Source organism: Canis lupus, chromosome 8, assembly GCF_048164855.1.
Source record: "Canis lupus baileyi chromosome 8, mCanLup2.hap1, whole genome shotgun sequence".
NCBI lineage: Eukaryota > Metazoa > Chordata > Mammalia > Carnivora > Canidae > Canis > Canis lupus.
The window spans coordinates 12,965,911-12,988,838 of record NC_132845.1 but is presented as its reverse complement, the minus strand read 5'-3'; the positions used below and the strand labels follow the sequence as shown (position 1 = coordinate 12,988,838).

The 22,928-nt window shown below is 37.2% G+C and overlaps 2 long non-coding RNA genes across 11 annotated transcripts in view; both read left to right on the top strand.

The window, feature by feature from the left end:
• LOC140637838 (uncharacterized) overlaps positions 1-22,928 on the top strand; it is a 161,045-nt gene that overhangs the window by 18,398 nt on the left and 119,719 nt on the right. For all 10 annotated transcript variants that reach the window (XR_012034911.1, XR_012034916.1, XR_012034915.1 and 7 more), the window contains exon 2: positions 20,902-21,158. This is a non-coding gene — a long non-coding RNA (uncharacterized lncRNA). The remainder of the gene's footprint in view (positions 1-20,901; positions 21,159-22,928) is intronic.
• On the top strand, positions 14,061-16,551 carry LOC140637840 (uncharacterized). The gene is made up of 2 exons (XR_012034919.1): positions 14,061-15,834; positions 16,145-16,551. It is a non-coding gene; the product is annotated as an uncharacterized lncRNA (long non-coding RNA).

Here is a 22,928-nt window from a genome sequence, read left to right as displayed (position 1 = left end):
AATAAGATAAAAATAAACTATATACTGAGACCAACTTAAGAAAAACCATTAATGCCAGCAAATTTATATACTTTATTCTATAGGAAATGAAGAATCATTGATAATGCTTAGGGAGGAATAATGCTTGAACTACATGTGTTTTTATAGGATTAAGATGACAGACAAGATTGATTATAGGGAAGTTATTTAGAGAAAAAGAGATCAAATAAGTAACAGAGTATAACAGACAACTGAGATGGTAATTAGGAAGTCAACTGTTAAATGAATAAAAGAGAATAGATGTGATAAATATTACAGATGTAGAATGGATTTGGAAATGAATTAGACATGGATGTAAAGGAAATGGAGATTTTGAACTTGAATGCATGTGGTGATCCATCCCTATAAATGATATTTGACAAGTGAAAAGAAATATACTTGTATGAGGGTGAAGATAATAAAATCATTCAAGGCACGTTATGTATGTAAATATATCCAGTTGACAGATGGTAATGTTGGACTCAAACTGGGATGGTAATTGTGGGAATAGGGGACTAGAAAAAGAATTGCTAGTTCTTAGCTCACTTTCATTTCAGGAGTGCCTCCAAGTGCTATAACTTCTACAGAGCTTTTTGGGGTTCAAGGGTTGCTAGAAATTATTTGGCCCAATTATAAACTAGGAAAGTGCCATTCCTCTTTTATTTTTGGCACTGCCCTAGCCAATAGAAACACTTTATATATCATAATTATCATAAGAAACTCCTAAGACAAGTACTAAAATTATTGGTATTTTACAATTGAAGGTAATAAAATCATAGAGTAAGTAAGTTCCTTATGATCACACAGCTAGTGAAAGGCAAATCTATAATTCCTACTGAAAGTCTTTGGTCTATGTTTAAATCCCACCAGGAATCTTGAGTTTCCCAAAACCAAGACTGTCAGGAGTCATTCCCACCCTGAAAATATTTTTTTTAAGATTATTTATTTATTTATCCATGAGAGACACAGAGAGAGGAAGAGAAGCAGAGACATAGGCAGAGGCAGAATCAGGCTCCCTGCAAGAAGCCAGATGCAGGCTCGATCCTGGATCCCGGGATCACACCCTGAGCCAAAGGCAGACACCCAACTGCTGACCACCAGATGTCCCCACACCCTGAAATTAGTCTCATGGCTCTAAACCTGTTACTAGTTTCATGGAGTGTGAGTTATTGGTTTTCTTTTATCTACCGAGCTTTAGCCTTCACCATCAACTCTGTTTAGTTTTCTAAGTGAGGCTCATTTTACTTTGTGGCATTGGGGCCTACCCCATTCTCTTGGTTGGAAACTGACTTATCCTGGCATAATTTTTCCTGCCTCTTTCCACAACAGATTAGACCTTGATCTTCATAACCCTAGTTAATAGCTTGAGACTTCCTTCAACCCCGTTTAATGATGTTAGAAGCATAGTTCTGTAACTCATCTCACTTTGCTTAGAGATTCTATACCTCCCTCACCAAAGAAAATCCTGTAAAAAACAGACAATTGACTAAAAGAGAGCTGAGTTGCCACCTCCTTCTTTGAGGCCAGATTGTAACTTTGACTAGCTTTATTCTTACTCATGTAACACTTCTGTAGGCCCACCGAAGAGTACAGTTAATTTTGCGTTGTACTGAGTATGACAGAAAACTTAAAGTTGATAGGAAGGTGTTTAATGGCCTTATCCAAGAAATGCCTTTTGGGGCATGTTTCTGCTTAATAAGGGCAATATTTAGAGATACCTGGGTGGCTCCATCAGTTAAGTGTCTGACTCTTGATCTCAGCTCAAGTCTTGATCTCAGGATCATGAGTTCAGACTTAAAAATAACATAAGGGTAATATTTTTCAGCTCAGATACCAAAAAATAAGTATATTTTTCTCTTAAAGAAGCATTCTCATCAGTCTTGCCATTGCTACAGCACTAGGCAAAATACAAAGAAAGATGACTGAAAGACCCACAGAATAGTGTGAGAAGATAATACAGCTTAGGAGAAAAGCAATGGACATTGAAATTTGTTTTATGACCCTATGCAAGCAAATTTCTTCTGTCAGTTTACTTAAATGTAAACTGAAAATAACTATTTTATATGTTTTCTGTGAGACTTAAATGAGATAATTCTTATAAAGTACCAAGTATAGTTCTTAGGGTTTGTAGACTCTAAATAAATGGCAGCCATTATCTTCCTCATCATTACCTTTATTATTAGGCAGAGGTTCAGTCCATGAAAAGTGAAGCTATTTATCAGTGATAAGAACTAGCATCTGGCAATTTCAAAACCATTTGGAAAGGAAACAACCTTCAATATAGATGATAATCATTAAACTTAAAGTTCACTTTAAGCAATCCTAAATGGATAGATGCAGAATTTTCTACAAATAGGAAAAAAAATAAAAAAGAAATACAGAAAAAAATGACATACTGGCATAGAAACTCAGAGAAAAAAAATAACATGACACAGTGAAAAATTCCTGTAGAATTTGAATAATGAAAGGCTGGGAGAAATCTATGTTATATTAATAAGCAAACACACAAAACAACCACAAATTATTTATCAAGGAGTGGAACTAAGGTTATCAGAACCTCACTACAACATATTTTAGTAGATATGATTATGCTTAGATACTTTTATCATTTAGCTCTATACACATTAATTCCCTAGTGTGGATTGATTTATTAATTGCCATAATGTCTTCATGAAGTGCATAGATTGCTACCTGGAGAAGATAGACATTATTTGCTTATTAGATTTTCAGGTTCTTACTGAACAAATTAAGTGGCTGTATCTTTGTTTTGTGTGTGTGTGTGTGTGTGTGTGTGTGTGTTTCTGTATCTTTGTACGATGGACATGCTATTAATTGTTAATCAAATGAGCCCTTCAGAAGACCTTTATACGGTGTTCATAACATTGAGTCACCCAGTTGTTTCTTTAAAAAACGGTATTGATAAGATCTTTTTTTAACTCATAAAAAGTGTATCAATAAGCATACGGTAGGGTAGGCTGAGTAACAAACACTTCAAAATTGTATTGGCTTACAACAATAAAAGTGGTTTCACTGACGCCCGTATTACATGCCAGCTGAGAAGCAGCAATAGCTCTGCTCCATGCGATTTTCACTCCAGGATCCTGGCTAACAATATAATAGTGTCTATCATCAAAAAAGGAAAAGAGATTTGGAGTAATCATGTATTGGTTCTTCTTTTTCCTCCTTTTTTTTTTTTTTATAGTTGACATACAATGTTACATTAGTTTCAGATGTACAACATGATGATTCAACATCTCTATACACTGTGCTATGCTCACAAGTGCAGCTCCCATCTGTCACCATACAACCCTATTAAAATATCATTGACTATATTCCCTATGCTGTGCCTTTTATTCCTATGACTTTTTCATTCTACAACTGGAAGCCTGTATCTCCCACTCCCCTTCACCGATTTTGACATCTCATACCCCTTCCATCTGTCAGCCATCAGTTTGTTCTCTGTATTTACAGGTCTGATTCTGGTTTTTGTTTGTTAATTCAATGTTTTGTTTTTTAGATTTTACATATGAGTGAATTCATATGGCTATTTGTCTTTCTCAGTCTGATATATTTCACTTAGCATGTATTAGTTCTTACAAGTTCTCAGATTTTAACATTTCATTGGCCAAAGCAATGTGTGTGGCCTAGCCAGACAGACATCAGTCAGAATGGGATGTGTAACACTTTCAAAGGGAAAGACAACAAATATTTTTTAACAATACCGCAATCACAGGAAGTAATGTTAGCTTTTGTCCCACTGAAGTGTATATTTTAAATTCTTCTTCCTAGTCACACTTTTTCATGTTCCTATAAACATGCAACATTTTAATGTCCTTTTTCATTAAATATATAGTTGACATCCACAACCTAAGCATTATTTTTCATATTAAATGATTCTTTACATCACTTTTACTTATTTTTTTGGAAGCCTAGAAGCATAGCAGTTGAAGGATAATATCTAGTAGTAGGTTTTCTATGCCTCAAAAATCATCTGTGAACCATCTATGGACCAGATTTTCACTCTATGTGAAAACTTGGTAATTTTACCACACATTTTGGGAAGGGTAAGGTCATAATTCAGTAAAAAACAAAAAAAAAAAGTGTTGATTTCAATGAAGTGAAGAAACAGATAGCATTTCTGACCCTTATTTTTTAAATAAAGTTACTTAATAAAAGGCACACACAGGCAATTTAATGATGGCATTCAGTGTTAAAATTAAGTAACAGAAGAAGTTTACTTTGAGGAACTTAAATATTTTCTTATGTAAGCAGACACTTTGATTAGGTCAAGTCTAGTCCCTTGACATGTCTCCCAGTCTTAGGTGGAAACTTCTCATTCGATCTATGATAGGCATTCCTAGAAGCAGTACCAGGAAAGAAATAGGTGAAAGGCAGGAAACTAGGCCACTAAAGAATAATGCTAGACTTTCTTCTAACTTTTCCAGATCTGTAGTATATATTTGTTTGTAGGGTGAGATCTTGGCAGCAGATTGTTTGTACACGAGAGGGAAAACTATATTAGAATAAGGAATTTTGGGGTCCATATGGTAAACTTCTATTTCCTTTCTTATTGATACCAAATACTGAATTTTGCTCATCCATATAAATGAGAGTAGAATTAATGGAGATTGATTACAGGACAAGTGTATTACACAGCACACACACACACACACACACACACACACAGAGCTCTGTCAAGAAAGCAAAGAGCAGTACTCTGTAAACTGTCCTCCCCACCAAATGTGGTCCTCCACCACTTTTTGCCTGACTACCAAACTAAGAATGTTTTTTATGTATTTAAGGGACTGAAAAATTAAAATAAAAAAAATTTAATGTAATGTGACAATGATATGAAACTCAAATTTCAGTATCTATAAGTGAAGTTTTATTGACACCACTCACTCTTGCTTCTTCTTACATTGTCTATGGCTGCTTTGACAGAGACTATATGGCCAACGAAGTCTAAAATATTTCCTATATGGTCCTTTTCAGGAAAATGGTGCTGACCTCTGACTTACAGTCTTTTTAAAATTAAAATTACTAATCATTTGCAGATAGTTTTCTTTTCATATATATTTGGACAAAATATGGAAAATATCAACTATCTAGTACTTTTATTTTCTAAGAAATTAAATAATTGACTAATTGTGTCCTCTACTATTAAATGTGAAATGTTACTTAAGTTAATGGTTAGGTTAGGAATTGTGGAAAATGAACAATTTAAATGTTTCTTCTCCTTATTCTACCATTTATTTTGGAAAATTCTTCATTATTTTCTGAAACCCAATAATAATAATTATTATTACAATTATAATGATAATTTAGTTATCATTACCTTTATACTTATAGTTACTAAATGGCACTTCTATTGTCATTTTCCTAATAGTTCCCAGGGTTTTTTGTTTGTTTTTTAGCAGCATCTTTCTACCAGGAACACCTTAGTGTCATAGTTTGGTGAATGAATTTCATAAGTTCCTTCTTGAGTGTGCCATAATGAAATGTTAGGTTCTGTGAATCTAGGGTTAGCATAATATAAAAGGGGTAGAGGATAGAAAATACTTATAAAATGTATGAACATTTACCAGTTTTTCCTGCATTCCAGAATGCTATAGGTTTCAGAAGAAGATGTCAAAACAATTATGTATGTATATTCTTCTTTGCGCAATGTATAAAGATATGAAAAATTTTGTAGAATAGATATGACATAATAAGAAATATATATTTGGTCTCTGCTCCTGGTTCTTGACACAGAGCTACTAAATTTTTTGAGTGATAGAATTTCCTGAGTGATACAAGCATCTTTTGTTCCAATGAAACAATTTTTTATGGACTTCCAGGTCACTTCATGATGGGGAGACAGTCACCAAAATACCAGGTTGTGATTCAAAACTTAGAATTTTCAGCTCCACCTCCATCCTCTAGGGAAGGTAGAGGTGCTAGAGATTGAGCTAATAGTTGATCATGCCTATGTGATGAAGCCTTCATATAAATCTGTAAACCGTGAGATTTGGAGAGCGTCTAGTTTGATGAACACCTTGAGGTGTGAGAATGATGGCATGTCTGTAGGGCATTGGAACCTTTGCATCCCTTCCCTGTACCTTGCTCTGTGTACCTCTTCATGTAGCTGTTCATCTTTATACTTCATAATATCCTTTATAATAAACTGGTAAATGCCAGTAAATGTTTCCCTGGGATTTGTGAACCTTTCTAGACAATTATCAAACCTGGGGAGGAGGCTATGGGAAACTTGACTTATAATGGGTAGGTCAGAAGTACAGGTGACAGTCTGGGACTTGTGATTTGAAGTGAGAGGCAGTTTAAAAAATAATTTTGCTGGGTATAGAATTCTAATTCTTTTTTTTTTTTCCTTTCAACATTTCAAGTGTTTCACTCTATCTTCTTGCTTACTTGTTTCTTATGAGAAGTCTATTGTGATTCCTACCCTTGTTCTCCTATGAAAAGTGTTCTTTCTTCCCTTTGGCTCCTTTCAAGATTTTCTCTTTGACTTTGTTTTTCTGTTGTTTGAATATAATATACCAAGGTGTAGATTTTTTAATATTTATTCTCCTTGTTGTTTTTGAGCTTCCTGGATCTATGGCTTAGTGTATGCCATTGTTTTGGAAAATTTTAACCATTATTCCTTCTAATATTTCTTCTATTCTCTTCTATTCTTAGTATTCTAATTACACATATGTTACATCATTTGAAATTGTCCCACAGATCTTGAATATTCTTCTGTTTTCTGTTTTATTCTGTTTTTAAGTTATTATTCATTTTCCTCTTTAACTTTCTCTTTGGGAAGTTTCTATTGACATATTTTCAAGCACACTGGTTCTTTCCTAGGCCACTCCTAGTCTACTGCTGAGCCTATTAAAAACATTATTTGTGTTATGTTGTTTATGATATCTAATATTTTCTTTTGATTCTTTCTTAGATTTGTCTCTCTGCTTACATTATTCTTGTTTTCTTATGATTTGTCAACTTTTTATATTAGAGACCTTAACTTATTAATTATAGTTATTTTAAATATCCTCTCTATTAATTCCAAAACCTACATCATATCTGAGGCTGATCCCAATGCTTTCTTTATATCTTCAAATAGTTTTTTCCCCTTGCCTTTTAGAATACATTTCAATTCTTTGTTGAAAGACAAACATGTCATATTAAATAATAAGACGTGAGGTATATAGGCACTTAGTATGAGGATTTATGTTAATCTGGGTAAGAACAAACATGAAAGTTTGCTGTAGTTGTAGGTTCCAAAGACTTCAGATTTCTCTCTGGTGTTCTTATTTTTATTATATCCTTCTTGTCTTTGGTCTTGAGTACCCCTTCTTAGGGAAAATCTGTATCTCGCAGCTTTTCAGATGTAATCCACTGTATTATATTGGAGCATTCTTAGTGTGATATGGGCGCAAGTAATCTACAATCTTATGGTTAAATATCAGTCTTTTAAAGGTTCTGTATCTCTGGTCTGTGACCTTCACAGGCATTTTTTCCAGTTGAATAGCTTTTTCCTTCTTAAGTGAAACAGAAACACTAGTCAGATAGATAGAAGGGTGAAGTGAACTTCCTCCAGTTGAGATATGGCTCTGGTAAAGTCTGTTTTGTTTAAGAACAGACCTTTGATACGGAGAAATCTCTAGTTGTATTTCATAAAAAGATTAATTTTCCCCTACCAGAGGCAAGAAGTATCTCTCTTGAATCTTCATTATGAGAATCTTGAGGGTTTCCTGGTGGTGAAATCCAACATGGTGTCCCCACTGCCAACATTATAGCATCCAATAGTTTCTTTCTCAAGCTAGTCCATACTCAGGCTCCCGCCAATTGTCATAATTACCATTTAAATATTCATACCAATTCATGGCTCTAGTGGCTTCTAATGTAGTTGTATCTTGCCTGTTTTTTTTTTCCTTACTTTATGTCTCTCCAGATTTGGGGTGTCAGTTTGTCTTGCACCCTCAGTTCCCTGAGGAGTCCAAGAAAAGTTGTCAATTTTCACTTCATCTTTTTTTATTCTTGTAAGGAAAGAAGTGACAACTTCTACACTCTTTACATATCAGTGATGAAAACAAAAGTATCCCACTCCTTTTTTTTTCTTTTTCTTTTTTCTTTTCTTTTTTTTTTTTTGCATAGCTCTTTCTTCTTTAAGATCTCAAGCTCAAACTGCACATATTTAAAATTGTCTTTCTGTCTAAAATAGATACCTTCTAAGATTACCCTGTAGCACATACCTTTGTTTAATAAATAAAAATTTATCATTTTTAGGTTTGGCCTAATTGACAGGAGGAGTCTGATCCCCAAATTAATTTCTGAAATTACAAAGTCTCAGAAAAGTTATGACCAGAATTGAGATTTATAAGATTAAGAAATAAACATTTATTGTGTAAAGTTGTTAACATTTCAAAAAAGACAACTTTTATATGGTTAAAGTGTATGAACTGTACTTCTCAGAAGCACTAGCCAGCTTCTAACCAGTTATATGATTAGCATGTGTTTTACTTAAATAGATGTCAAAAATATACTAACATTATAAATTTTTACAAAATGGAGAGAAGCCAGCAATTAATGGGATTTTCTGATGGATGATAGGAGAGAGACTAAACCGTAGCAAAATTTAGCCAATCTAGAACATACATGAGGGTAAGATGTCAGAGGTAGAGAAGAGAAAAGTAAGAGGTAATGTGTCTGAATATGGTTGACCAATACCAGCATCCCATGGAATCCCTGTGTGCTCTATAATCCTAGCATAGGGTAGATGTGTTTTTAAAAGTAGAAATTTATTTGTAGGTAGGATGAACAATCAAAGATTAGCTGTACACCCCAGATAGCTACTCCCACTCTCATAATTATGGAGGTAATCAAAGATTAATATTCTCTTCATGAAAAATGGAGACAGAAAGAACATGCTGGCATAAATCTTGTGTATAAACCAACAGGAGTTCAACAGTCTTAAAAAGCAATTTAAACTAAAGCACTTCCCAGCTTTGATTTACATTATATAGGCAGCCTGACTATAAAGTTGGCAGTTCTTATTACAAATGTAACTCTACCGTGGTTCAATGAAACATTTTCCTACTTCTAAACCTAAACTTCTTCTTAAAAATAAATTAACATTTTGGTTCTCAATACTGTATTTAGATGCTTTACTTTAGAAGCAATATAATTTCTTTCATTACTCCTCAAACACTATAGACAGCTAAATTTATGTTTATTAAATTTTGTGTAATCATTAATATAAGCTGCAGCAGCCAAGAACCTCAATTTGGATTATTGGCAATTACTTGAAACATTGTAGATAGGATAACAGAAATAAGACTTTCCCTTGGTGACCCTTTTAAAATCAAAGTACCGGTGCTCACAGTCTGGAACTTACCACTTCAAAAGACAACAGAGACAATTAGAGTTGAATTACCCAAGTACAGGGATGGCTGGGTGGCTCAGCACTTGAGCATCTGCCTTTGGCTCAGGGTGTGATCCTGGGGTCCTGGGATCGAGTCCCACATTGGGTTCCCTGCATGGAGTCTGCTTCTTCCTCTGCCTTGTGTCTCTACCTCTCTTTCTGTGTCTCTCGTGAATAAATAAAATCTTTTTTTTAATAAATAAGATCTTTAAAAAATAAAATTACCCAAGTACTATGTTTTTTTTTGTTTTTGTTTTTTTTGTTTGTTTTTTACCACCTTTTTTGAAACAAATTTTTATAACAAATATGGCATACTGGTTAGGAGCATGGATTTCAGTTTCAGCTGGAATCAGGGGTGAATCCCTGACCCCGCTACTTCCTAACAGGTCTTATGAATTCTTCCCTAAGATAAATGCTAACAGTGCTTACCCCACAGGAATATTTTAAGTATGGAAAAAGGTGATGTCATTAATGTGTTAGCACTGGGACTAGAACAGAGTAAGCATTCAAAAAATACTAACATTATTTTAATAATATTCTTTTAACTAGAAGCCCTAAGAATTGTGAGTTTCTTGCTCTCTGGGGAATTGGTCATATAAAATAAAACTAGGTCAGTTTTGCAGGAAAAGTTTACCAAGTAAGTTGATTCTTTAAATTTTTGTCTGTGACATTTTATCATACTATTGGTATGTGTGCGGAGTGGGGGGGTTCCTTTTTGGCAGGATAGCCTCCATTTCTGCTACCATGGATACTCTGTTCATGGGATAAGTGTACTAGCATCAGCATAGCTAAGGACAGAAGCTGGCTGACACCTGGTGGTTGAATCATTCTATCCAGTGGTTGTCCAGCATCTCTTCTGAAGTAGGCACTTCCTACTGTGGATACTGATGCAAGACACAAAAATATATATATACACACATAGTGCCCATCTCTGAATCTCTATCCCCTTCCTCTATCCACTGCCAACACAATTCTGACAATCTTGCCTACTGTAGACCATCTTTGTCTCTAAGCTTCAAGGAGACTTTACAGGCTCTTGTGAGGATACTGGATTCTGAATCACAGAAGATTGCCTTATTTTTTAAATCTCCCCTGCCTTGCCTTATACTTTGAAGCCTCCTTAGTGCAACACTGTGGGAATATTTTCATAAGTAATGTCTTATTTTCTTCCACTACATATTGTAAGTGTTCTTCAGATTTTTGGTGAATAATCCATACCAAGGATGGACCTACCCAATTATGCCAGGGGGAGACTTGATCCCCCTATTGATCTAGAATTGCTGGGAGAGGGGCAAGTACAGAGCCTGAAGAGGGCAAATATCCTGTCAGGCACTGACCTCTCATGGGACTTGTAAATGCTATCCAAGCAAGGGGAACAATGCTTTCCTCCGGCAATGATGAGGCGAGAGATATGCATTGAAAATTCTTAGGCTCATTTACCCATTAAATGTCTCATCCAAGATCGTGAAGTCTCACTTCTCTCCTATCATGGCCCTGACTTTGGCACAGAAGATTTTCTGGGACTATGAATTTAGATTCATTTGAAATTGCACGTCTCCTATGATCAAATGAGGGAACTAAATCCCAGCCTGTTCTGCACATCAGCTGCAGAAGAGGATCTCAAACACTGCCATGAAAGTACTCTGCCTTTACAGCTCTGGATTGATGGTTGGCTGACCTAAGGCTACCATTTCTTTTTCAAGGGTTTTGTGTCAGTTGTGAAAAGTCCATCTGCTCCACAATTCTCATATTCTTAATTTTTTCACGTTCTAGAGCATTAGCTCTTAAACCTTGCACTGCATTAGAATTTCTTGGACAGCTTTTGAAACACAGATTTTGGGACCCCAACCCTTGAGTTTCTGATTCAGTATTCAGTCTGGGAAGGAGCAAGTGCCCATATGATGTTAATGCTGGGGTTGGGGAACCATACTCTGGGAACCAGTGTGCTAGAGCTATTAAAAGCCGGAGCTTTCTCTTCCTTGTTTCTCTTCCTAATTTACCATAAGTGAAAATGTATGTAACTGTGAGGCTAAATCATGCCTGAATTATGACATTCCACTTTCCATCAAAAGTGTGATTCTTGTTTCTCTCTGGTCAGCAAGCAATTCAATTCTAGATTCTAATCTAGAATTAGACTAGAATTAGAACAGGCTGGGGAGAATCTGCTTTCTAATATGTCTACTGTAACTAACAATTTCAGTTTGGATTCCTCCAAAAGCCAACCCTGAGACTAAGATTTGGGTACAAGTAGTTTATTTGGGAGGTATATGGGTCTGTGTCCTGTGAAGACACAGGACTCACACAGAAATTTAAAAACAAAAGGCTTTATATAAAGAAATATTAACTATAAAATGAGATTGGAGTAACAACAATTAGCTACTAAGGAGTAAAAAGAACTATAAAGAATGCAGAAATAGCAGATAAAAGGTGTAGCCTCTATCCCCAATGCTGATGCAGAATGCCAAAGTAAGAATCTCTGGTAGAGGGGCTCCACCCTCCACCACACACACACACACACACACACACACACACGCACTTCTCCCCATGACTAACATCCAGACCTTTTTGAAGGGAATGCACCTAGGTTCCATGAGTTCCCTGAAGCTGGGAAGATGAAGATGTCTGAGTTGTGCTAAGGAGAGCCATCCACAGGGAAATGTTGAACCAATACCACTTCACTACAAAGCTTCTCTGGGGGCTGCCATGGAAAATTATTCATAGGAGGTGCTGTGTTTGAGGCACTTTGTTGCAAAACCATCAGAGAGGTATGCCAGGAGAAGCTAGCTGTTCATGGAGAGTTGACTGCCACTTGGTATGGAAGCTTCATGTGCTGCTGTAGCTCACCTAGTCCAACATTCTGGCATCATGGGGAGAAAACTCCCTTCCTCTCCAGTATGTCTCTCCAGCTCCCTCTACTGAAACTGCTTAATATTATGACAACTGGCCGGGGAGAAATTCTAAAGGGTTCATCTCTATTCTCACAGAGTAGGAGGTAGAAGGTAGATTTGGAGCAAATGAATTGGTAACTGGCATAGGAAACAAAATGTGGGAATGAGAAAGTTAGATGGGGAAAATATAAAATTCACAAAAGTTTCTTTTGTGAGCATGTTACTCTTTTGGGAAATGAGTCCATACCTACTGGGTGTCATCTGATAGGATTTCCAGAACACAACTCAGAGTTGCCTCATAAAAAATGAAGCTGAAGTTCTTCCTTTTTTTTTTTTTTTTTTTTTTTAAGATTTTACTTATTTATTCACGAGAGAGGCAGAGACATAGGTAGAGGGAGAAGCAGGCTCCTTGTGGGGAGCCCGATGCAAGACTCAATCCCCAGGACCCTGGGATCACAAGCTGAGCCAAAGGCAGACGCTCAACGACTTAGCCACCCAGGCATCCCAAAGCTGGGGTTCTTGCTCACAAATTTCCTTTTCTCATTAGTTGAAGTCACTCCCGGGATGCTTCTTGGCTTTTACTTCTGGTCCATCCATGCAAACCAAGGTCAGATCTGTAGCCTGAGAATGATCTCAGTCAGCAAGATAGTTAGCAGTAGGCTCACATGGAAACCCTGTGAAGTCACTACTTGGAAAGCCCAAGCAGACACAGGCAGGCATGACATCAACAGCATTAACTGCATCATCATAAAGCCCTAAAACAATACAAAACAGGACCTACTTCACTCAAAACTAGAATAAGTAGAAAACCAAAGAAGCATATATCTAAAATTCAGGTTAAATAAAACTGTGTAGGCATTTCAGATGGTCTATATAAATTCTACAACTTCTGTCCAAGCTCTAAGACTTTCTGATAATGATAATGGTTAACACAACAAATACTTGTCATGTTCTAGGCCCTGTGCCAACTAATTTGCTTACCTCATTTTTTTACTCACAGTAAAAGAAAAAGTTAGATACTATTATTATTATCACATTGCAGCTAAGGAAACGTTGGTTTAGAAAGTCTAAATTAGTTAGCTGAATCTCCAAAGATAGTAATTGCTGACTCTTACTTACCTCAGCTCCTTAGATTCCTAATCCCACATTCCTGACCACTGGGCTGGGTTCCATTTGTGTTTGCTTTGTACCTTGTACTCACTCAGAAAATGTTAATCAGTGATGATGGTCTTCAAAATGAGAATTCTGGAATTCAATCATCTAAGAAATATTAAGTGACATTCTCAGATACCATGAAAACTGCCAGATTTGTCTCCTTGCTTCTCATCTCTTTAAATTCAAACATTCTGTATACTCAGTCTGAATACTGAATACTCTGCATTCTCAGTATTTTTTAAACACTCGTTTCTTATATCTTCTCTCTGATACAAATGAATGTATTCTGACTCAGTTGTGCAAATCTATTCCCATCCAAAATATTTATCTCCTAAACCATAGAGTGGTCTTTTATTTCTATCTAGTTGCATGCTTCCTTATGTTATTGTTTTATTTTTATTTGTTTTTATTTATTTTTTTAAGATTTTATTTATTTATTTATTCTCCATGTCTCATGAGAGACATGGAGAGAGAGAGATAGAAAGAGGCAGAGACACAGGCAGAGAGAGAAGCAGGCTCCATGCAGGGAGCCCGATGCAGGACTCAGTCCCGGGTCTCCAGGATCACGCCCTGGGCTGAAGGCGGTGCTAAACCTCTGAGCCACCCAGGCTGCCCTGTTTTATTTTTATTTAATGTTATATGTTATGTATCTTTTAATCTCTAAGATAATAAACTCATTAGAGTTGAGAATTCTATATTATGAATCATTCATATTTTCTACTGTCTCCATAATTGTTGAGTCCATATTAATTCAATAAGGGCTATTTGAATAGGCATTATTAAAAGTAGGAATAGCAACAACAAGACATGGACTTTTTGGTCTTAAAGAGAATTAACAAGAAAATCCCATTATCCAAATTCAAAGTGTTTCATTTAATCAAGGTTCTACTGTACTATGCTCCTTCTCTTTTCTGTGTAATTAAAGCCCTCCCAAGCAGATTAAATAAGCAGAAGTAGGGTTTACCTTAATTTTATTTTCTCTCTTAAATTCAACCAGCATTAAACAGAGATGTTCCAATCTCCCAGTCAGAATTAATTTCTTCCTCTTCTAAAACAAGTCTTATAGCCTCTAGATTACAATTGCTCAGTGAACACCACAGAGCACAGATTACCTTCTGTAGGAGTCATCTGTGTACTTACTCCTGTTACTCACTAGATTGTGAGATCCCGGGGTTCAGAAACCCAGTGATTTTAATTTTGAATCCACAGGCAAAGGGATTAGTACATAGAAGCCCTCAATAAGTATATGATGGATCTAGTTTGATTTACTGATGTCTGGAAATATGCCTAACAAGATAATAGTAACTATATGTGACAAGCAAAGCTGTAAATGTTTTTACGCACTTTCCTATTCTTAACTTCTCATCAATATGTAATAAAAATATACAATTTCTATTTTACAAAGGGGGAAACTAAGTTACATAGAAGGTGAAGTTAGGAGTAATAACATTTTGAAACTCCAGCAGCACATTGTGTCCTCTACCATATGTTTTATTTAATCACTCTATTTTGTACTACTACCCAGAGTACCAAATGCTCTTGCCTATCTCGTACTTAAGTATTCTATTTTTATCAGATGAATGCGATGAGGTTCAAAAAGGTTAAAGAAGTTATCCAAGGACAGGCAGTGAAGGTCAAGTTGAAACTCAAGTGTTTTTGACCTCCAGCACCACACACTCCTTCCATGGCTACATACGGCCAAGTCTGAGATACAAACAAATAAAAGGCATGATTCCTGACCTCAGAAAGTTTACAGTCTTATTTATGAATGGACTTGGAAGGCCAGTAGAGTTAGGGAAAGGCAGCTTAGGTGGTTGTTTTTCTTCCTATAAAACAGATTCTCATCCCAAAGGAATCATCTCATTATGGTGATTTTAAAGTAAAGGTCTCAGGTTTTAGTGTGCATAGTGATTACCTACAGCACTAATTAAAATGGCAGATTCCTAAGCTGCATCCTCTTGGCATCTACCATCCATGTGAATACTGACACGGGTCACCTTTTTGGAATCTTGTGGAAAGAGAGGTGATGAGCATTGAGTTCTATACTGAATGCACAGCCACAACAAAAAGCATGAGTGGATAAATTGCCTCCCATCTCCCCAGACTCAAACAGAAAGCAGAAGAAACAGAGCTCTCAAAAAAACAAAACAAAACAAAACACACACACACACAAAAAACAAAACAAAAACAAAACAAAACAAAAAAAACCCAGAAATAATAACAAGCAAAAACACATTTATTTCTTGTGTACAAAGTCAGACTCTTTCATACCAAGTCACAGAGGCTCAACTTTGCAAAGCCTAGCAGGAAAGGGAGCACCATGAGGGCTTCTGAGAACATTGTGCTGCGGAAGACTTGTATGAGCACAAGGTGAGCATCTCTTCAGCTCATCATTGAGATACCAGCCTTAATTAAAGGAAAACGAGAAGGAAGGCTAAGAGGGAGACAGAGAGGTAGAAAGGAGGAGATTGTAGGCAAGCCTGAAAGAAGCAGCAGAAAGGGAGGGAGGACAGAGGAGAAAATGAGATGGTGAGACTGTCAGAAGTGGCAGTAACAGAAAAACAAGAATAGATTTACAGAAAAAGGGAACAATGCCGCGCTCCACTATTATAATCTGGAGAGCCAGAGAGGGCAATTCTACTGCATGCTTTATTAAACTGACTTCTCCATTTCTCCCCAGGCTGGACTGCACAGAGGAAATTCATTAGCTCCATTTAAATGCACACCCCAGAGCCCACCTTCAGTTACCAGCAGAGCACAACACATTTCACATTGGATAAACCGCTCTGACTCTAGAGAATGATTTTTTTTTTAACTTAAATCAACCTTCATGGAACAGTTTGTATTCTTATGATTTTTTCATTATAAGTGAAGAACTACTCTATAGACAAGGACTGGGTAAAGTCATTATACTAAATAATTCATAGTAGAGGATTTTGTTGTAATGAGATCAACAAGGCACTAATGCTCTAGGCCATTGGACTGGGCTTAGGAATAATTTTATTATTGCAAACTTTTTTTCCCATATTGGTTCTTATTGAAATGGAATTTAACTGTACAAATAAACTTACATGTATTTACAACTCACCAATGAATACCAGTTACCCATTGTCAAAACTTTAGAGTCATTTTTAACTACTCATGTGTTATACCCACATCCAATAAATGAGTTCTATTCTCTACTGGTTTTCTTTATTCCTCTTGGATCTTCCAACAGTGTTCTCTCAGACTATCAGTCCTGGACTTCCCCTTAAATGTTGATGATCCTTTGAGACTTTTTTTCTCTGACTATAGACTCCCTGTATTAAGATTGTCCATTCTCATGAATTTAATTACCATTTGTATCCTGATAACATCCACGGTTATGTTTCCAGACCACACCACTCTCCTAAGATTTATTTGTATATTATTAACCATCTACTGGTTATTTTATATGGACGTAAAAAAAACTGATGGCCCCCAAACCAAACTTACCATTCAACTCCCAAGGCACACTTTTATCTCCCCTTGAGTTAGGGACAAATGGGGCTATGCAGGGCTGGGTAGGGAGCCACGGAAGCAGGCTCGCAAAAATTCCAAAGATGCTTAGGTGTAAGGAAACCAGAGATAAAGGAATAAGCCAGACCACCCTGCCCTAGGTGTGGGCAGGGAGGGTGTCTTTTTATGACAGTCATCCATGACCAACAAAGAATAAACGATCCCAAGGAAGAAGTAAGCCACTAAAGATGTTATCACTAGTCCTTAATGGTGATATCAATGGATATGTTAAAAGGATTTAAGTTCCCTGATTAGGCTTCCAATAAAAGACCAACCCTACAAGCCCTCAGTGGCAACCCTGTCAGGACCCTTCTCCCTCCTGAGAGCTTTCTCTGTATCTTTACTTAATAAACTTCTATCCCTTGATTCACTCTCCTGTGTCCACGAGATTCATTCTTGGACTCCGTGAGACAAGAACCAAGCTCTCCTGTATCACCCTTATAATCATTAACTCAGAGAATGACATCACATTCCTCTAAATGGCCATGCCAGATGCTCTTTACTCCATCATCCCTCATTCAAATTACCACCATCGGAGACGTATTTTTTAAAGGTGCCTCCCAACCCTGGGATCCACTCTACAGAGGAGGATATTACAACAGTAACCACAAATTTATTGGAGTGACCTCCTTCTAATCCCATCGACATTAAAGATAGGATGGTGTAAACAAGGGAAGGATTTTTTTCTATGAAAGACCTGTAGAAATCTACTCCTGAGCTTTTGTGAGGAATCCTTGGGGAACTTTCAGAAAAGTCTGAAGTGATACTTTGGGAAGAACAATATCCAGCAAGTAAGTCTGTAGGGGTTTACACCATAATATGTAAGTTATGTCAGTGAAATGGGGCATCATCCTTGAGTCAAAGGCTGGAGAAATTGACTGCATCATTGCAATCAAACACATTTGATTGTGGAAGCAAGGAAGTGTAGGCCATAGAGACAGGGAAAACACCATAAACGAAAGTAAATATGACTTACATACCTTTTCAAATCAGTTTATTTGATTTTAAGGAGAATCTATGCTATTTTTGGAAAGCCTAAATACAAGTTGAAGAGTTATAATAATTGAATTTTTATTTCAGTGATATATAGGGATGGGTTAAAAGAAACAAAGTTTGATAAAATAGGGCGTCCGATGTAATTCGCTTTCAGAAATGGGTGAAAGTACTGCCTCGTTAGTTGCCCAGTAACATTCTGAGAATAAAGGTAGGATTCATCTAGGGAATGGAGAGCTACTGGGAAGCTGACAGGGATGAAACCCATTGTGACAGGCACTTGACCTCCATGAGCAAGTCAAATATTTGGAAATCAGATTTAGACCGGACAGCCTTGGGAAATGCAGCACCCAGGAAACAGGCAGTAAGTCACCTTCCTAATTAAGTGGTTGCTACACCTAACAGATTCTTCACCATCATACATCCTCTCCCACATTGCCAGAGCCCTAGATATTGACCCCAAATACCCACATGCCCTGAAGAGCTCTATCGGAAAGAGTTCTTTCACCAGGTATTCAGAGGAAGCGCTATTCATTATTGACCTTGCATCAAAAAGAGTTTTAACACTTAAAAAAAGAAATGCTAACCACGATTTTTGACATTAGAGACCTATAGATTGAGAAATTTTAGGACTAATCTACAACAGTTCTTCTTTTTTTTTTTTTTTTAAATCTACAACAGTTCTAACTGGGGGCAGGCAGCTTGCACAGCATGAAGTATAAGATGCTGTAATGACTGGCACGCCACGCTCCAGTAGACATGTTTCAGTGGAAGACAATTTCTTTAAGGCTGGTGAAATTTGCAAGCTATGTGAAAATTTATATTTAACGATCCCGTGTGTGGGTGCGCGTGTGTGCACGCGCTTCTTGTGGAGTCAATGAGTCATTTGCCTGAATGCAATCAAAGCAGTTCCAATCATCATTGAAGTTAGAGTCAGAGACTTCTGGAAGGAATGACTTATTTGCAGCCTGTTACCTGTTAGGGAGGGAATTTTCATGGGTTCTCCACCAGGGATCAGAGAAATCCAATGTCCCTGATAGTGTTCGCAACAAGAATTCATCTTACAGATAAAATTTATGAAATAATGAGGAAACCTTATTTCATACTTTCTGTTTGTTGTTGTAATTTCTGACTCCGTAAAGGATGTCCACGGCCATTACTCCCAGGTCCTTGCCACCTTCTTCAAAGATTTCTCTGCCTAATAAACTTCTCTAACAGATAAGGGAAAGTGTTCTGTCCCAAAGTGTTATTTTTTTTTTTTCTGTTACACAATCAGCAGCTATCAAACATCGTGAAATACCCTATATGCTTTTTACCTTTATATCTTTAGATTTCTCAGACTAGAAAATCACTTCTACAATTTTGGCCCTGGAGACCAGAGAGCTGGCAATGTTGCAGATGACAGCATTTCTTGGCTGTGACATCCACATCTGACTGCCTGCATTTCTCCTTTTCCTGAGCTTAATGGGAACCTTGAAGCCATAGTCAAAACACAATAAATGCTGTTCTTAGCCCTCCCTCCTGCCCTGTTGATACTTTTCGTGAATATAATATATTTGTTTCTATTTCTTCTTTCATCCCTTTTCCTTTTTTCTTTTGTGATTACCTGGAGAGTTATTTCTTCTAGTTCCAGAAGAGCAGCTGCTGCTATAAAAGTCCACTGAATTTTATCCCTGTGACAAGGAATCTTACGCTGTCATAAAGATACCTTTAGCATCCCTCTGCATCCTTAGGCACAGAAGAAAGGAATGCATCTGGGAGCACATAGTTGCAAATAGCCTGAGTGTTGCCAAGCATCAGAGAGCTGAGATCTGGCTAGTGGTCAGCCCAGACCCTGGCATTTAGCCAAGGAATGCTGGGAGACCTGGAGGGGATTTAAAGCTATTAATGACCCCAGCCAATGTATTTTTTGCAGTAAAATTAGAATAGTGGTGTCTAGTTGATATCAACATTACATTTCAGGGTTTATTTCCTTTTGCAAAGCTTTTTGAAAGTCCACCAATCACAGCAATTTACCAATTGGTAAGCAATATGATTCCTACAGGTCACCTGGGAATTATTATGCTTAGACAAATTAACACAGAAGCAAAATAAATCATCTGTATAATGCTTCCAAACCACCACTTCACTGTGTCAATGTAGAGTTGATGTAACTTATTGTAGCATGTATTAAAATGCCAATAATTGTCTACTGAATCCCATATTAAAGTCTTTACCATCACTGCTTTTGATTGGCCTCAATCTGGAAACTAGCAGGCCCAACAACACTCTCAAGTCCCCATTTAAAGTGTTCCATGTAGCAGGAGATACTGTGTACCTCCAGATTAAAACTCACTCTCAGAATCCAGTTGCTACCAGAGCAGCCTTGACTTAGTGCTGAGCTCTGACAACAGGGTCTATCAACTCCCCCACCCCAAGCTATTTGATGTGTGATGTTTTTACAACTGAACTCCATTCTTTTTTTGAGTTCTGGTAAATGACCTCATAATCACTTCTTTTTTAATCAGTGTTGTGGGTTTTGTTTTGTTTTGTTTTGTTTTAAAGCATTGTAAACCTCATATGCTTATGGAATCTGCCATTGTGTATGTCTGGATGAGAGATGGGTTCCTAATGGGCATCCAAGGAAAAAAAAAGATATTTTCTGTTTTAAAGTAGAAAAAACAGCTAATGGGAACTCACATGTGATTTAAATTTGTCCCACTTGACTCCTCCTGCCAGGGCATTTGACATAAATGTTCAAAGAAGCATGGGTGATTCAGAATTCATTTAGTCAGAAGTAGCACAAGATCCTTCATAGAGGGTAGTCCCAGCAAAAACCCAACTTCTTCATTCCCACCCATGATGCTCCAAGTTTAATTCATTCAGTTGATTGCAACCAAGAGACAAATCCGAACTTTATTTTTGCAGCCCAGATCCCAAAATCTACTTAGCAAGAAGCCGTTGGCTGCAGAGACAACTTATGATTGTCATCCAGCTGGGAATCTCCCAACCTGCAGAAACCAGCCACTAAAGCAACTATTCCATGTTGGACTCCTGTTGTCAATTCACTGTATTCATGCTTAATGCAATTTGTGTCTGATTTGACCTATGTGCCTGCCCTGGATTCATCCTTCTCCGGAACCACCTGCAACTAGGACAAGTCTTCCAGGACTGATCCTGTTAAAGTGAGTGAAATTTGGTCAGAAAGGGGCTTTTCTCAGCCTGACCCCTTCTTGGGAAACAGATACATTGTCTTCAGAGAATCCACGGTTTCTAAGTGTTGAGATAAATGTGGGAGGTGGGGGCAAAATAGATATTTCAGGAGCCTAAAGGAGGCTGAGCTCCTCAGAGCCAGTCTCAGAGTGGTGTTGCTTCAAAATTATAGGGTTAACTTTCAAAATTGTTAAAGAGTAATCGAGTTTTATTATGAATTTTCTTGGAAGGGCAGTATTAAAAATATATAAAAATGTACACAGTTCATCCCATAGGAAAACTTCCTAATGTTCCCTTTGAAGCTGTTTTCTCACTGCAGCTGCTCCTATTCATTCCATCTTGCTTACTCCATCCCACCTAGCCACCAGGCACAGCCTCTTCCCTCTAGTTACACACTCCAGTCAACAACCTCTCCCAAGGCCTCAGGCAATATCCCCTCCAGTAATCTCTCTGCCCAGTTCATTCCCACTTCCATCCCCAAAAATGATAGCCCCTGAGGCGTTGCAGTCTCTTTTTTTAGTTTGACTTACTTGTTTTTGCTAGGAGTAGCCCCTTGGGAATTCTGGTTCACCTTGGATAAAATACTTGTTGATCACCTGCCATATGCAGGTGTAGCTCCGTTATACATAGAAATTAAGTAAAAATTATAAGAAATTTTTTAAACATTTTGTTTTGTTCTGGTAGATTTAAATTTGAAATGAAAGTTTATTTGAGTGAAATTATTCATGATTTTTATTCTATCCTAATTTTCATCATCGCTGAATTAAGGATTTTATAATAGAAAATTTCAACAACATCTAAAAATGAGAAACAGTTCCCTGCATTTGGGGTTTGCTTAATTCTCCCTTTCTGTAAATCAACTGGAAATTCATATAGCTTCCATCATCAAATAAAATATAATAGGTTATATATGAGGACTGAGAAGCAGGACCATGTAGCATGCTCACTTGGTGAAATGGTTTTAAATGGTTGAGGAACTGGGGAGTTTTGGACCCTGGAAAATATCTAAAAGCTGCTGAAAGAAGAGAGATAGATACTGACTCTGACATAGCCCTCGAGTGGATCTGGATCCGGGAAAAACCAGTAACAAAAAGTTATTTTTGTCAACAAAATAGCCACACAATTTCATAATTTATCAGTACACATGTATAGAACACATGGGAGAGCCTGTCACCTCACTGTTACCTCACAACCTTAGTTCTTGCTCTACAGGCACCCTTGTGAGCCATCTGTTAACAGAACTCACTTAACAGATTATAGAGAGGTCGACTCACTAATGTAGATGGAACTAATTCTGTGGGGCCTCCTGAGCACTTCATAGAAGAAAGAACTGGGATCACCAAGTGTACAAGGAAAACCCAGAAGGAGGCATCCCTTATTCCTTCCCTAATGTACTCTTGGAGCAGCTGACACTGCTCTGTGGTTCCTGGGATTATCTGTTCTGACTAAATCCTGGGGATCGGCCAATGCAACATTAACACGGAAGACACATGGATATTTTGCTCTAGGAATGCAGAATTGTGCAAGAGTCCACGCAGGCAGGGAAAAGAGAAGGTAGGTGTCAAAGACTCGGTGATTGATGTGAAGAAGATGAATTGGGAAGAGGATGAGAGAGAATCTCAAGAGAATCACACCTTGTTACTCAGCCTGTGATGAATAAAGGTCAAAGTGGCACCACCATCTGTAGAGTAAACATCCCTGGGAATGTTATTAAAAGACTATACAGCAGGAGCTGCTTAGGA